Consider the following 14,551-nt stretch of genomic DNA (forward strand, 5'->3'; position numbering starts at 1 on the left):
TCCTTTTGGTTCTTTCATTGGTGACCATATTGCTCAGCCCATTTTTCATACGTCACATCACTATTGAATCCTCACATGTATTCAGAGCAAGTAAACATGAATTGTTCTTGATAATTTTTCTCAAAGGCAGATGGTGGTGATTGAGCCTGATAATAGGAGTAAGTTAGGTCTCAAGGGCTGTGCTTAGAGAACTTAGAACATGCCTGGCTTGAGTGTGAATCTAACAGTGCCGCTATGTTCCTTCTATCTCCTCTTGCTCCTCCTGACATCTCTTTCCTCAGCTAGCCTTGCACAGACTGATGTCCCAGTGCACAGAGGCTGTCTTTGGTTTGGGCTGACCCAGACTTGACTCCTGCTACCTTTTCTGACACTCTGTCTTGAACCTAATTATTTTTATCCCCTGAGCTGTGGAATGGGAAAGCTTTGTGTGGCTGTGTGTTATGCACTATAAACTGAGCACAAGAAGCAGTGGGGGCAGAAATCATGCCTACGTTCCAGGCAAGCTGTGCACCTTCAAGGCTGCGTTCACCCAGAGTGAGGGCCTTCTACTTTAAATATAGGCTGTGGTGACCACACAGGGATGCACCTCTAGGTTTCTCATTAACTTGGATAAGATGGTCAGGCAGTAAACTCATTTTGGTTGTTGAACCCCATACTGGGGATATTTTTCCTCTGGGGCATGGTGAAGAGAGGGTTAGGGCCTGGTGCCAGGTTGTTATACTACCCATCTGGCTACTGGAAGAAGCTTCATGGTCTGGGCTTCCTTATTCAGTGTAAAGCTGGCAGATGAGGTATCAGGCTTCCCTTTTTATATGGCTTAGGCCTCAGAGACATTTTCTCCAACAAGTGACAGCCTCAAACTGCCAAGTGGCCAGAGCAGTTCCCAGTTTTTCTTTCCTCCATGGGCCAGCTTTTTGTGCACAGTGCCACTGATACCTTGGGCCTGGATCTAATTCCGCCCTCCCCACCCTGCCGCCTTGCCAAGTTATGCAGCTATTTCTGACCATAAAGCTATAAGAAGTTGGCTCCAGGGAAGGAATTGCTGAAAATCCAGCCCTCGGTACAGGAAAATCATGGTAAACATCACCTTGTGGTGCTGCTGATATTCTCAGTATTAAGTAATTTTATGGCTTGACTCCTTCTCCAGGGACACTTCTGTGCTAATGCCTAAGATAGCATAGAAGCATGTGGTTTCTAGAACCAAATGCATACTTTCTTTAGTTTCTTCATTTTCTTTGTTTGCTTGTTTGTTTGACTGGTCCTCAGCATCCTTTCCACTTTTTATACTTGCCAGAACTTGCCAGAGAATTCCTTCAGAGAAGCTTGGGAAATGACAGAAGGAAGGAGAGGCTCATCTATAATGGGAAGAAAAGCAGCAATTATGGAAAGGATGGAGGAAGCAAGAGAAAGAAAATCAAGCAAAGAGACTGGGAACAAGTTCAGCCCAAGAGTTTCATGTGATTGGTAGATTTGGGTTGGAAGTCTCATTCTCAAGAATGCCTTGTGGCTAGCCACTGTCTCTGAACCCACTTAGGGACAAGGGAATGGGATTCAGGAACCTTGAGGAATCTGTCTTACAGCCAGGGTATGGGAGCTGGGGAGTCAGCCTAGCAAAGCTAAGACTTAGAATTATGGAGGCTTTGGATGAACTACTCTTCTAGTAGACAGAGTTTACCAAGGCAGGGGGGCTGGAAGGCAACATTGATGTTTGAAATAGGGCAGTGTTCCTTGTGTGGGAAGCTGTTTTCAGGTAGGCACTGAGAGCATTTGGAAGTCTGTATATGCCTTCCATGATTGCTGTGAAAAAATATCAACCATGGGCCCTTGGACATGGGAGAGCAGCAGTAGATAAAATTCCTAGAGAATTAAATGGGCATGGATTCCAAAATCATGAAATTTATCAAATTATCTATAAAACAGAATCTCTCGTGGCTGTTTCTACTCAGAACAGAGAAATCAAATGTAGAGATAGGACCATCATTGGCACCATGGGAGAAATGTTGGCATTACAGTTAGGAGCGAGGGAGCAGAGAGTATGTTCTTATGATTGCAGCATTTAGAGAGCAGGAAGCAGAAGTCTGTAGGTGGATGGAACTTGAGACCCACCAGAAAACCGGGTTTCCATGAGTGTGGCCATTTGGGATGCTGGGGAACCAGAGTCTGGAAGAACTTTCCTACATTGCACTCATGGTCTATTCCACATCTGTTTCACTTTTCTGTTTGCTTATGCATCTACTCCTTCTCTCTTACCCCTACCACTTTACCACTTACAGTAGACCTCTTCCATCATCAAGAGAATTCCTGCAATGCTACCTGCTGCAAGGTGTCTTTCTCACCCATTGGAAAAAAACAGAGTTCCTATAATGTTGTGGGCTTTGTGCATTTCACATGCATCATCTCATTTCCTAGTTCCAGCAGTTCCATGAGGTAATTATCAAGGAGCTTTCAGGAGATATCCAAATGGAGTTTAAGATCTCTGAGTCTGACTAAAGGTGTTTTCATCTCATAGGAAGGGAGGGTACAATTGAGTTATGACCACTAATTTTTTTTCGAGATTTTATTTATTTATTTGAGAGAGAGAGCATGAGTGGGGAGGGGCAAAAGGAAAGGGAGAGGGACAAGCAGATTCCCTGCTGACCCAGGAGCCCCATGTGGGGCCTGATCCCAGGATCCCAAGATCATGACCTGAGGAGAAGTCAAGACACTCAACCAACTGAGCCACCCAGGCACCCTGTGACCAGTATTTTTAAATGCTATTGAGGAGATCCCACAAACTCTTCTTTCACTAAGGGAAAATAAGTAACAGATACTTTGTTTAGGGTTTTTTTAGGTAAGCAAATGTGTCTGGAGTCAAGTTTGAATCAAGGAGTAGCAAGTCAGGGAGTGTTGGTACCTTTCTGGGCAGGTGTAATAAATCGACATTCTTTGCCAAGGATGATCAAGGGTTGAAATTGTTGTATTGTTGAATCCCCTGAACACAGTCTGGTTTAGGAGAGACATGGAAGGCTGAGTAATTGATTTCACAGTAGTGAACCTGAGCTGGTCAATTTGTAGCAAGCTTAGTTATTCAAACTATTTTCCAGCTAAAAACAGATGGACCCTTTGATCTGAGATGTTTTGCTGTGCTCAGAGAGCTCACAGTCAAAGCACAGTCAGGTACCATGAGCAGAGACAGTTTTCGTTTGCCAGAAATCATCCTAATGAAGTTATGTAATCCAGAGCATCTGATTCAATGAAGGATGGGGCAGTGAGGGAGCATAGAGACCCAGGGAACTTCTGTTAGGGGTGTTAGGAGATAAGTAGTGGAACATGGGAATAGGAGATAAAATGAACGTTTGATACCATTCATGTGGAGCTGATGGGAGACAGTCTCCCTGACCAAAGGATCAAACCATAGAGTTTGAGGGATACGTAGAACTTAAGCAAATGAGCCCCTCATTGTACAGATGAGAGACTGAGGTCCTAAGAGGTTTTCCAAGGCCATACTGCTGGGAACAGTTAGAATGGGATTCCAATCCATGTCTTCAGACTCTAACTGCACACTATGTGGAGTTAAGTTTTTTTTTTTTTTTTTTTTTTGCGGTTCCTAATTTAGTCCTGCATCTGATATGGCCAGATGAGTCTCTTGCTTCCTTTTATGAAGACAGAGTCAATAGATATGCTATCATTTCCTTATTAGTAATGGTGCCTGAAGCTCATAAGAAGTTAACACACCAGGTAATAAACTCCCACTTGTGGTCTGAGAGAAAGGTTGAAAAAATTTACATCAAAAGATATCAGAATCCCAGACTCATTAATGGATCCAGTTCTTACTAACATCTCTTTTTCCTCCTACTTGTCTTTATTTTTGTGATGGTTTTGGGCTTCCTGAAGTGAATGATGATTTATCTTGAACAAAATAGAATTTGTTCTTGAATCCTGCTGGTATAAACACTACACTAAATAAAAAGAAATAGATAACAAGTCCCAAGGATAAATCAGACTCCCTGCTTAAAAAGCAAGCACATAGTTCAGTTATTTCTTTCTGGAAGATAAGAAAAATGCACAAGGCTAAAAGGCCATCATCTCCTTGCCCATGTGTAGGACTTCATTCAAGCTATGTGGATTTATTTATTTATAGTAAGATAGGGCTTTTTTCCTCACTTGCTTCTTTTTTCTCTTCATTATCATTCATTCTTGGGGAGGTCTCTGATAAGTCAGGAAAAAAGGTAGAGACTATCAGCACAGAAGTATATTAAAGTCAGACTATGAAGGCTGATAAATATTAGCAAGGAAAGGTGCATTGGCAATGGTGTCCCTGAGACTCTGAAGGAATGAAAATAATCTGGACTCGCAGGACACAGAGAAGCTGATGCATCCCCCTTCGACTCCCCCCCTCCTCCGCCCCACCAGGGTTGAGACAGGACACTTGAGGGACACAGAGGGATGGAAGGAACAACGGAGACATAGGTGAGAGAGAAAAAGGGAGACCAGAGAACAAAGGGCCTCACAAAGTTGACCAAAGACAGGTTCTGCAAGGACTGAGGAGTTACTGACAGAAAAAGTGTGTGTTTGTGCTCATCCAATCAGTGGAAAACATTCATTTTGGTGACTGTATACTTAAAGGAAAGTAGAATCTGCTGTCCAGACGGATACCTTTTTGCAAGTGGAAGGGGGCATTACTGATTCTGCTGATCCAAGTGGAGACTGGGACTATCAGGCAAGTCTGGACATATGGTCACAGAATGTATGTATCTATAAGCCCTCCAGATATCATGGACATAACTAAGAGGTTAGACTTAACTGAATCACAGTTATTCAGCACTGATAGGTCCAGTGCTGTGCTTGGCACTGAGGATGCAAACTGAGCTCTTCTGTTTCTATCCCAGATGAGTTGTTGTTTCTGTGGCCAGGACTCTCATGACATTACAGAGCGAGGCCAAACCTTCACAGTCCAGTTCCCTAGTTATGATGCTTCTTAGCAGGGATGGTGTATGTGGCTTCCACCTGGTCTTGCCTGCGTGGTGGTGGCTGCACACCCTGAAGCATGAGTCAGAGTGGTGTCATTTCGTTCTGCTTCTGCCCCACATATGCTGGTTTTAATCAAATGAGTGCCTAATCCTGTAGTGAATTTTATTAAGCCCTTTGCCCTTCCCCATTCCATCTGTTACATGTCTCATTCTCTATCCTCCAAATGGAATAAGCTGTATTTTTTCTCAGACTGTTTTCCTTCCCTGTCTGATGTCTTTCAGAAATAGGCCTGGAGTCAAGAATTGCAATCAAGCTGAAGTGGGTCTGACTGAGGATTTGTAGTATCCTGACTTATTTTGTCTAATGCAATACTTCCCTTATCAGCAAAGCCTCTGGTTTTGATGGCATTTAATACAGTGTGCTGGGGAGCTCTGCAGTTGGTTTCACAGACCTTCCTGCTAGGCCTGCAATTACTGTCTCCCCAGGCTGGAAAAGACCCTAGGGGCACCCACTTATGTGGCATCCTCTTGGATCTGTAGGTCTGTGCAGCAGAGCCCAAATACCTGCGGGCAGATACATCCTAACCTGGCCTCTGTGGGCCTTTCTAATTTTTTTGATTTATTTGGCTATTTACTATTTTATTGACCATATCTCCTCACACATCAAAACTAGTTTAACTTGAAAATAGGCTTCAAGGCCTGTGTCTTGGGAATAGCAAAAGAACATAAATGAATCTTGCCCAAGAAGCATATTTCTGCTCATTGCTCCTTGGCTGGTATGATAAAGTTTTAGTCTAGAAGAATGAAAAACACTTAAAAGGTGCTGATGGTAGGACCAGTTACAAATTTTATTCTCTTTGAGCAAGCACAACCCTAGACATCTGGGTTCTGTCCCTCTTTTGTATTATTTATTTCATGTATGTGTCAATTTCCTCATTTTTAAGTTCCTGTGAGGGGAAGCTTCCTGTGCCTCTCATCTTTCAAGCCCTTCTTCACCCTACCTACTACACCCTAACGCTAAACCCATCGTTCTCCATGGAGGAGGTAATTGGTAAATGTTTCCGAACTCAGTATCTTTGGCCTGCAAACCATAATTTCCTCATCTGATGCTGTCTGAAAGACTTACTGACAGGTTCTTAGAGGGAATGCAGGGGTTAACAAAGCCATGTCAAAGGTGTGGCAAGTATGAAAGTCACTCTATGTACAGTTCTGTGGGAGGTTTTGCTACCATAGCGGCTGAATCTTCACGCTTCTAAGGATGCAGGTGAAACATAGGGTTGATACCATATCCAATCTTTTGACTCTCTTGCTTCCAACTGTTGCTGTTCAACATACACTCACAAACCTCCTTTGTGATACGTGGGAGGAAAGGTATCTTAAATCTAGGAACACTCAGCTAAACTAAAGCCCAGGGCCTCCCTTGAAAGAAGCGCCCAGAATCCTTAATTGCTTCCCAAACCAGATTCAACTAGAATATGCCGTACCTTGAAATAGATGGGAATCAAATCAACCTAAAAAAACCAAAGGAGTAAGACATAGGACAAATGGCCACTTGATTCTCTGTATCCTATTCCTTAGTTTTTAGTGTTTAAACCCAGCTGTAGCATGCTCTCTTCCCTATTTGACACTTTCATGTTGCTTCTCTCTATTGATAGTCATTGGACTGGGATGATAATGCTTTATTACTACCTCTGGGTAAAACTCTGATTGCCAAGAATTGTATTTGTTATATTTGAGAACAGTTCAAATTTCTGCCTCACTGAGGGTAGATAGGTGGGTCAGAATTGGCCATTATGAACAGATGATGAAAGTTCAAGGCATAGGAAACTTCATATGAGTTTCCAAGTAGAGAAAGTGTGTTATAATAACTTTCTCTGTTTCTCTCTTGTTCAGAGCTGAGTGGTGAGAAACATGAGAAAGTGTATTCCATTTATGTTATGATAGCTATGACTTTAGAAGGCATAGAGGTGTACACGGGCCAGCTATATGGGGACATGCAGCACATGCTCTGTACAAAGTCTGCCTCTAGTCAGGAGGAAGGGATGATGTTTTGTCATTTGTCTGCCCAGTAATATGACGCTTTCTAGTCATCTGCCAAGAAGAGAGAACACTATCACCAAGATCATGTCTCCTTTATGAAATCACATTCCTAACTCAACAAAGACATAAAATATAGTCTTTTGATTCTAGATAGGTGTTTTTTGCCTAGCTCCATTGTTTTTGCTCTATTCCTGTGGCCAGGGCCAATCAGAAATGCTGGGTATTAAATTTCTTCAAGGTGACTCCTCCCTCTACCCCTTTTCTGAGCCCCACTCTTTTAAACTTAAAAATCCAACACCCCACATAGCTACTAAATGCAGGGTTTCTGGCTCCTGGGAATATTGGGTGATCAAGACCAGATGGAGTAACTTAAGCAACAGCTGAAAAAGCCAACAGAGTTTTGTAATCTAGCCATTAACAACCAGTTGGGGCTTCTTTGAGGTATAGAGCTAGGGAGAAGGTATGTCGGCCCTGGCTTGGTAGAGAAGGGGGTGAAACATTCTGGTGAAAGTGAATATAGGTACAAACCAGTTGTGCCAGGGACAGATAGTTTCTTTGTGTGGCTTGAACTTAAGTTCGAGGAAGACTTCAGAAACTTGAACTTTTAAACTCAGGTTCAAGAGGAGCAACGAAATTGCAAATTCCATAGGCATGGGATATGTCTTACATAGTAAGTGTCTTTGCAGCTGGTAAGGTATTGTTTTACCCTTGGTGGGCACTCAATAAATGTTCATTGAATTGGATTGAATTTTCCAAAGATAAGAATGAAGTTGGTGGAAAGCCCCAATTTGGGTATTTTTCAGTCTGTTTTCTCTATATAATTCTGTGATTCCAGGAAGGCTAGGAGGCAAGAGAGACATCAAGTTTGAAGATCAGAGAGATTCACTGTGGCTGTTATATTACATGAAACATAAAGGAATTCTGGTGAGAGATGAGGCTGGAAAAGTATATGGGAGACAAGTCATGTAGAGTCTCTTCAGTTGGTTAAGGCAATTGGACTTCATCCTAAAAGCAGAGTGGAGCCACAGAAGGATTTTTAGTGAGGGGTTTGAAATCCTTAGATACCTATTTGAAAGATCCATGGGTATAGCATAACAATGGATTGGAAGCAGTCAAGTAGGGACAGGAGAACCAGTTGGTAGACATCTCAAATTTAGATGATGCTTTTAACCTGTACTAGGTTTGTAGCAGTGAGAGTGGGGAAACATGGATGGATTCAAGAGAGGGAACTGACAGTTCTTGAAATTGATTGGATGTGAGGGACCTTGGGTGAGGAGGAGCAAAGAGTAAGGGCAGATTCCAAGGTCTCTGATTTGGGCCATGTTAGAAGGTGCCATCAATATGACAGAGAACAGCGCAAAAGAGAAGGGTATTGGGAGGTGATAGAAAAGGTGATGAATTCAGTTTTTTACATGTGGAGTCAGGAGTTTGTGGGATGTCCTAGAGATGTGTAGCTGGCAGTTGGACGAATGGGAGACAGCGAGAGAGAGCACGAGTGGTAGGGCAGAGGCAGAGGGAAAAGCAGAGGCCCCACCGAGTAGGGAGCTTATCCAGCCACTACTGTGTGAATGATATAGCCCAAGGTCATTGGTCTGTTTTGTTTAAACATATCTAGGTTCTGCTCTCTCTGAGGACTTTGCCTATGCCAGAGAGGATGAGAAGAAATCCCCATCACACACTGTACAGCTGCGCTAAAAGTAGCCAGTGGGGAAGTTGACCTATAAATACTGTGAGCACATTAAGGTAAGTACATTTTAAAAAGTCCTGTCTTTTGGCTGTGTTCTAATGTGGTGATTGGTGGAAGTGGAACTGAAGAGTGACAGGGAAATATTAATGGAAGGTAACACACAGTCCTTTGGTCGTATAAAGAGCAATGGGCTATATCTGTTCCCAGAGGGAAAGTTTGATGAATAACAATCTCCATATACATTTTAAACATTCTGACAGTGATGTAATGGGTGCTACTTTTACTCTTTGGATAGCCCGTTCTCTTTTGCTCTGGCTGGATCTACTACTTCAAGTCTGTTTAGAGGGCCACCTAAGGGTACAATGGCAGAAGAATCATGACTCCTCTATTCCTATTATAGACTGTGGGTGCTGCAAAAGGCTGCTATAAGAAGCTGTAGGTGGGTGCTATAACATCAGGGACTGCTTTTCCTGCAGAGGAAAGAGCAAATCCAAGGTCTCAAGAAGGCGTGCTTTCCCCAAACATCGCACCCCCGGGTTGCTGATGAAGAGCTGATGATTCACATTTTAGAGGCCCCTCACCAGAACCCCCATCCTAACAGTACAAAATTTGAGTCAAGCTTGAACTTTGCTAAGAAAACATTTTTGCTCTTTTTAGTCTTAGCAGCACTGGCATCTAAAGACAGACTCTGTGGGAAGGCAGGACCTTCGTTACCTCCTCTCCAAGCTGTTGCAGGAATTTCAGATCTCTGCTTGCCAAAGCACTTTTATGGAGCTTAGTGGTTTTTGTTTTTTGTTTTGTTTTGTTTTGGGTGGGGGGAGGGAGTGCCTTTGGTGACTCACTCCCCTTCCTTTTCTGCTCCTCGATTTTTTCCTCCTAACTGCGGAGTCTGGATTGGGGGATCCTTGAGGTCCCCCAGGTCTAGTTTGGGTCTCCCTTAGTGGGCCCCAACAGCAGAGAGCTTGTCCTCAGCCAGGCCCTTCCCTGCTGGTCTCAACTGGCTCTAGGGGACTGCTCTATACAAGGCAAGTCACGGTGGTATGTCAGTCTGTAGAAAGGGAGCTTGTTTTGAGCGGCAACACATGGGATGAGGCTTTTACAGTGAGAAAGCACATACCCTTTTGGGCGCTGAGAGGAAGATAAAGAGCCTCTAAGGGATCCAGAAATCAGAATGGTTAGTTGCTGCCTGGCCCTGCTGGTCTTTTGCCTGATTCCTTGGCCTTGCAAGTTTGTGTTCACCTGTGTGAAGAGGCTCCGGTTTACAGAAAGGGTATCTGAAGCAGACAAACCTAGCTCTGTTCCTTGGCCAGTTTGTGACTGAGTGAATTGTTGCACTTTCTACACCTCATTTTCTTAACTGTTAAGTGAGGATGTCTTATAGGCCTGCCATGAAGAGTAAATGACATAGCAAATACATAAAACAACAGTAGAGAGTCTGGCTTGTGGGGCGGGGGGCGGGGGGGGGGCATGTCCCTCTCTTCTCCCCAGTCCTCCTCCTCCTTATTTTTACCTTTTTTACCTTTGCTCACATTCTTCCCCGTCCTGGATCATTCCGTCCAAATTCAGCTCCCTCGCAATGCTCAGGGAGGTCCTCCTGTCTGTTACAGTGCTTTTGCTGTCCCAAGCGACAACACCTGGCTTCCCATTCTGGTAACTACCTTCTTTTTTTAACATTGTTTTGCTGCTTCTGCCCACCTAGACTGCTGCCCTCTGAGGGAAGGAATCGGTCAAACACTAGTTACCTTTTAATAATACCTGGTAAGAGGTCAGGTGCATAGAGAGGCCTAAGCAATATTTGAATGAATGAATGCAGAAAGTTACAGGGAAAATGAGGGGGCAGTGCGTGCTGTGGTTAAGGCCTGAATACTTAATAGCCTGCCTGGATTTGAATCCTGGTGCTATCAATTATGAACTTCGAAACTTTGAGAATTGTTCAATCTCACTGTTCCTCAGTTTTCTCATCTGCATAATAATAGCAGTGGTAGAACTACTACCTCTCTCCTAGATTTGTTGTGAAGATTAAATAAGTTAGATTTGAAGTGTGGTTAGATCAGGGCCTGGCACACGATGCTATGTAAGGACCCACCATTATTTTAAAGAACATGGGTTTAGGATTAGACAAACCTGAGCTCAGAGCCTGTTCTACTGCTTACTGATTATGTGTCATTGGACAGAAGCTATTCAGTTTCTTTGTGCTCTAATTTTCTTATCTGCAAAATAGGGAGCATACATCTGCCTTATAACTTGTGAAGACAAAATTGAGGTAAGAGCCTAGAACACAGTATGTGCTTGATAACTGGTTGGTTACTAGAAGCCTGCTTCAGTGTGACTGCATGAAAAATCATTGTAAATCATTACAATCATAAATCATTAAACACCATTTAGGAAATCGAAGACTGGGGTTTGCCCTGACTGGGAATGATTGAGAGACGAGTGGAAACAGGGCTTGTGGGTGTATTGCAGGAGGTGTTAGGGAAGTCACTTTGTGCCAGTTGCTAGGCTGTATCACCAAAATCCTGTCCAAATTAGGTCATTAGAAATACATTTGGAAGGAGCTAGAGACTTTTGCCCATGTGAAATTCCAACACAGGTCCATGCAAGTCACCTTTCTGTGTATCTTTGATTATGTAAGGTATTTCTTATGTTTTGTCCTTACGTAGCCAGCTGTGTTATTGTCATGGTGACGCTATAGGTGTGAGTGAATGAGATGTGCCATCCTCTGCCAGCCAAGCGGTTCTGTGATTCTCGGTTTCTGAGAAGGTGAAATTTCCAGCTCAGAACTTGTGTATCTGAAGGATGCCACTTGGCACCCTTCTTCTGAAGCCAAGTTGGGACTGAGTGAGACCTAATGTCTAGGGTTCAGTGTATTGATAACTCTCTACCAAGATCTCATTTGTTGCTAAGTGATGTTTTAGGCCCCAACAGGATCTATGTCCCCTTGACTTCTGCCAGCACTTCGGGGCTGACTGCTCTCTACCGTTGTGGGGGTAGAGGGGATCTGAGTGGTTTCAGTCAGGAGCCTCACTAGGTTCATTGGCCTTGCAGGGAGGACTGGGGGTGGGAGGGGGGAAAGCAAAGGAGAGGCAGGCAGGGTGGCCTTGACTCTTTTCCCAGGTGTCTTTGCTGTGTTTGAACCACAGGACTAGGGATTTAAACTTCTCCACCATATGGATCTGCATTTAGATTGCGTGATGCAACCTTCTCACATCCCTTTCCTCTATCTTTCTGCTGCCTCTTCGTTTGAATTTAATGCCAAGTTCTGCAATGCAATAGGGTCTTTGGAAAAGAGATGTAATATATTTCTACCTCGTATTATGAATTTGTTGCATATTTGGAGTCTCATTTCACCACCTCATCAGCATCCTGTGTCTTCATGAGTAGTGTCAGCAGTTGGTTTCAAATATCAAGATAAAAGCACCTACTTTCTTTTTTCATTACCACAAAGTTCTTTATTATTATAGCCTTATTTTCACTATATTCAGATGGGAGAACTCTTGATTAACTTCATTTTGCAGAATAAAATTCAGATATGGGAAAGCTCAAAAAAGGCAGTTAATTACATTCATGTGATGGGCCTGGCTACACCAGTTCATTAGTATCAACCTGGCTGTGCACTTGAGTTTTAAGAAGTCTGATGCCCCGGTCTCACCTAAGCTAATGACAACTGGCAGTCCATTAAGGAGGTGTGACGGCAAAGACATTTTAGTCTTTTCGGATGAATCTACTGGGTAAATATGGTTGAGATTGCTGCCGAATTTACTAAGAGGGCAAGATGTCATTCTCACTGTTGGAATTAGGAAATTATGGGAATGGTTGTAAAACACATTTCAAAAAATATACCTGATAATGTTAAATTAAAACTTGTTTTTGCTCTTCTTTTCAAACCAATGAGCATTTTGTTTATGAAGGTTTTTGGATAGCAACAGGTACAAGGGTTTGTCTTTATGTTTTTCATTTTAAAGATTAAAGCTTCAGGGTATTAGGACTAGAAATGCTCATGATTTGTTTCATCAGAACCTTATTGAATATATTGGTGTGTCCTGTGCTAACCCCCTTGCGTGCTGTGTTGGCAGACGACTGTGCTAACCTTAGTGATTTCCAGTGAGGTCGAGCAGAGTCCCCCCAGGGGACTATTCAGAGTCACATTCCCAGAGTAAGCCTTTTTCAAACTATACCCCATATCACATCCCCCAGCCTCCCCATTCTAAGGGTCTTAGTTAAGTACTACTACAGTAGTCAGCCTTGGTAATTGATGGGAGTGAGAGCAGACATTAGGTTGAGATCCACTTTTCTTAAAAATTTCTGTGACACTATATAAAGTATGGTATATTTTAGCCTTGACTTTAGAGCTTTATGTGGAAATGTCAGAGTAGCTGTTGCAAAAAAGCTGGGATTGGAACATTTTTGCATTTTGTCTGAAAGTTTGATGTATCTGTAGTTGGGATTCTGTCCCTTTTAGGAATAGAGTTTAGAGCAAAAAGGAAACCATTCTGTGTAAGATTTGCCCTAAAATGGCACCTCAGACTGGCCGAGTCCCTCTTGAACCACTTTGAGATTCTTCAAGTTTCTAGCTTGGCTGGATTGTTTTTGGAGCCAAAGAGACTTCTAATCATTAGCATTGGTGAGTTGTTGCTCATTAGCATTTGTGTGAACCAACAAAGGGTGTGAAACCCTAGCTTGTGGTGGGGGGAGGGTGAGAAGGATTGTTTCTCCTTGGATTAATACCAGAGTTATTTCCCTTGGTGCAGATCCATTCTTCTCTGTGTGGGAATGTTTAATGTTCATACTGTTAGGTGTGAGTCTCATTCAGAGAACTTATATTAACTACATATTTTGCTCAGCTTATATTAAAAAACCCACAAACCCAACAAAATACTCTTTGTCATGATGGTTTGCTCGGAAATTTGAAAAGGCATTCTGCTGTATGAGAGCTTTTCCTGTGGTGCAGGTCCACCGTCATTCAAGCAAAGAGTTAACTGAGGCCAGAGACGCTTCTCTGGCAGCCTGCAGGCTTTGTGCAGGAGCCAAGTTGGGGGCTGGGAGAAGCTGATATTCATTTGTTTGTGTATGAAGCTTTCATTCTCAAAGTCTTAGACATCACATACCAGGAAAGATGATTGTGAAAAGCAGGGACAAACTCAAGTGTTTCCTGGCTGTTCTGGTTGCCTCTGACACATTTAAATCTGCCTGACAGTGTTTGCCATTTGGTTGTATAAACAGGATTTTCTTCTCCAGTGGTTAGTGGGGGTTAATTATTAATGACCAGCAGTTCTCATAAATCCTGTTATGTGAGCCCATGTGTTACATGAGTCGTGAAGTACAACCTTTAGTTTGCACATCTTCAGCCCTCCCTTTCCATTGCACCATATGTAAGCTTTACCCCTGGAGTTATGTAGCTTCAGGTGATGGAATGGGCTTCGATTCTGAGAAACTTTGTGGAAGGGTTGTGCAAGAGGCCTAACTAGAAATGTCTCCCAGGACCCTGGAAGCTCCGGTCACTTCCTTCTTCTCCCTGTGGCCAGCTCCTGGGGTCTGAATATGGCAACAGCACCCCCTAGTGTGTGACAGGGCAAGGATGGGCTCCTGGTTAACGCGATGAGGAAGGAAGGGCTCTGTCTTCACAGAGTGAGCTGTGGGAAATCGGCGGCTTGCATTCATTTAACTCTACGGTTGAGCCTACATGTGCAACGGCAGCATGTCTTCTAGGTTTTGATAGCTGAGAAAGGAAGATAGAGACAGCAGGAAGATAGGGATTTAGATTATCTTACAAAGACATGAAAGCTAAGGAGAGCCCCAGGAGTGTATCAGGAGGTCACTAGGGAAGGGAGCTATTCCTAAGAACAACTTGCCATTCTCCCAAAGAATTCAAAGCTTG

The 14,551-nt window shown here is 43.2% G+C and overlaps 1 protein-coding gene across 2 annotated transcripts in view; it reads left to right on the forward strand.

The window, feature by feature from the left end:
* The window catches only part of AKAP6 (A-kinase anchoring protein 6), a 568,763-nt gene that overhangs the window by 23,384 nt on the left and 530,828 nt on the right, over positions 1–14,551 (forward strand). For both annotated transcript variants that reach the window (XM_072838209.1, XM_072838213.1), the window contains exon 2: positions 8,605–8,732. The gene's annotated coding sequence lies outside the window, so the exon portion shown is untranslated. The remainder of the gene's footprint in view (positions 1–8,604; positions 8,733–14,551) is intronic.

The sequence above is a fragment of the Canis lupus genome, chromosome 9, assembly GCF_048164855.1.
Source record: "Canis lupus baileyi chromosome 9, mCanLup2.hap1, whole genome shotgun sequence".
Taxonomy (NCBI): Eukaryota; Metazoa; Chordata; class Mammalia; order Carnivora; family Canidae; genus Canis; species Canis lupus.